Source organism: Schistocerca piceifrons, unplaced genomic scaffold, assembly GCF_021461385.2.
Source record: "Schistocerca piceifrons isolate TAMUIC-IGC-003096 unplaced genomic scaffold, iqSchPice1.1 HiC_scaffold_1234, whole genome shotgun sequence".
In the NCBI taxonomy this organism is placed as follows: Eukaryota; Metazoa; Arthropoda; class Insecta; order Orthoptera; family Acrididae; genus Schistocerca; species Schistocerca piceifrons.
The window spans coordinates 17,501-20,000 of NW_025727053.1; positions in this window are offsets into that span (position 1 = coordinate 17,501).

Below are 2,500 nucleotides of genomic sequence, written 5' to 3' on the forward strand. Positions count from 1 at the left end.
TGCTGTCGTGGCATTGCCGGCGGGAGACAACACGCGCCACCTACGGTGACCGGCAGCTCCAACGCCAGCGCCACAGAAGGACAAAAGCCCCACTTGGGTGCCGAAGCGAACTCTCCCAGCACAGCGCACGCGCCAACACATCCGCACAGCTGCGATACAAACCACCAGCGAGAACCGCTGGGGCGACCGAGCAGCAGACGGCGTCGCGGCGCCGAGCGCCGGGCGGCGGCGCATCCTCAACGCACACAGTCCTCAATCGGACCAGCACACTGAAGATGTCCACCGCGCTTCGCACCGGGCCCGCGAGGACCTACTTTGGCCGCACGGCGCCGCGCGCAGGGTGCGCCGGCGCGCAGCTGCGACGCCTGCCGCGTCCGTCGGCCGGCGCGCCTGCCACTGGCCGCCCCCACCAGCCGGCTGTAGCGCGTGCGCCCACGCACCGCGCGGCCAGCACGCCGGGAGGCGCCCCCTCACCGGCCGGGGACGGTCCCACCCAGCCACCGCCGCGTATCGCTTCACACCCAGATGCCGTTCAGTTTCGTCGGCATGGTGGGTATCGCTGGAACAACCGGTTAGTACCTCAACCTATCGTCGCCATCACCGATTCACCCCTAGCGAGAACAACCGCACCACAACAGGTTACCATTTGTTCATTTGCGTAACTTCACCAGAAAACGCAGGCGTCCATCGCCATTTGCAACTTCAACGATTATTGCATGCCTGTGTCAGGTGTCACGCCACACTACGTCTGCCCACATACACGCAACAAAATGTGCACGCCTAGACAATACGTGGAAGGTGGCCCCCGTACGTATGCGATGTCCATTGCTCGAACGACTGTCAACCGGCCTCTGTAGCATGTCGCAGATATGGAACGCGGTGCACCATGCCATCACGGTGTGTGAGGAGAGACGACTAGGTCCGAATACATCAACAGACAGCTCATGCTGATCGCCATCCACGGCGTCCGTTCCTCCCACACGTCTCTATGGCGTACCACACTGCAATCCAGCTCTCATAGGGAGACGACACGTAGCTGCGTGCACAATATTTGCACTGTATGGTCCGCCGTTTTTGGGCGCAGTCGTTGTGCGGTCACACATGTGCCACGATGTATCATTCAGTACATAAGGACGAATGTGCAGTACAGATTGTGGTTCACGCGTACGACATCAGCGGACAGTTGACACAGGCCGCACCACAACGTAGCCTGAGTACGTCGCATGCGAAGGGCATTGAACATGCAAACTTCTCACCAACCAGCTTGCGAAGGCAGGGGGCAAGGTGGGGACGTGGGGAGGGGCGGCATGTACGTCCTGCTGCCATCCACATTACAGTGTACAGCAGGAGCATGTGGAAAGTGAGCAAGACTTGCAAGGTGTTTAACATGAAGCGATACACAGGGGTGCGGGCAGTGCGAGTAGCGAACTATATTGCGAGGGTTGCGGGTGGGCAACACTACAGTAATTGAACGAGTCGTATAACAATTACAGAGCAGGTTTAGGCGACAACGTGGGTTACGTTAAGGCGACAACATGGGTTAGGTTAAGGCACAACATGGGTTAGGTTAAGGCACAACATGGGTTAGGTTAAGGCACAACATGGGTTAGGTTAAGGCACAACATGGGTTAGGTTAAGGCACAACATGGGTTAGGTTAAGGCACAACATGGGTTAGGTTAAGGCACAACATGGGTTAGGTTAAGGCACAACATGGGTTAGGTTAAGGCACAACATGGGTTAGGTTGAGGCACAACATGGGTTAGGTTAAGGCACAACATGGGTTAGGTTGAGGCACAACATGGGTTAGGTTGAGGCACAACATGGGTTAGGTTGAGGCACAACATGGGTTAGGTTGAGGCACAACATGGGTTAGGTTAAGGTACAACATGGGTTAGGTTAAGGTACAACATGGGTTAGGTTAAGGTACAACATGGGTTAGGTTAAGGTACAACATGGGTTAGGTTAAGGTACAACATAGGTTAGGTTAAGGTACAACATAGGTTAGGTTAAGGTACAACATAGGTTAGGTTAAGGTACAACATAGGTTAGGTTAAGGTACAACATAGGTTAGGTTAAGGTACAACATAGGTTAGGTTAAGGTACAACATAGGTTAGGTTAGGTTAGGTTAGGTTACACGTTGTTGTACGGAAAGGTGTAGGGGGGGGGGGGGGCGGGGGCGGCAGGTTCGTTGATAGTGATTATAGTAAGTGAATGCTTGTGACATGATCAGATTTGTCACGTCAGGATGCACCTTTGGCTTATTAGAGGCGGCGCTCCAATTCTATGCTTGTGTGAGACCTGTGTCTTTGACTCATGTCATTGTTTGTGCGCTGTGACAGGAGGTACTATTGTGATGTTGGGTGCACCGTTGTATAGGACATGTGTGGGTGTTGGTGCCTGGTCTGCGCAATGGTGGATGTCGAAAGGCTGGGATATTGTATTTTCCGCACGGACCTCCTGGTCTGGTTGTGATAGTGTGGATTGTGTAATGTGGCGGA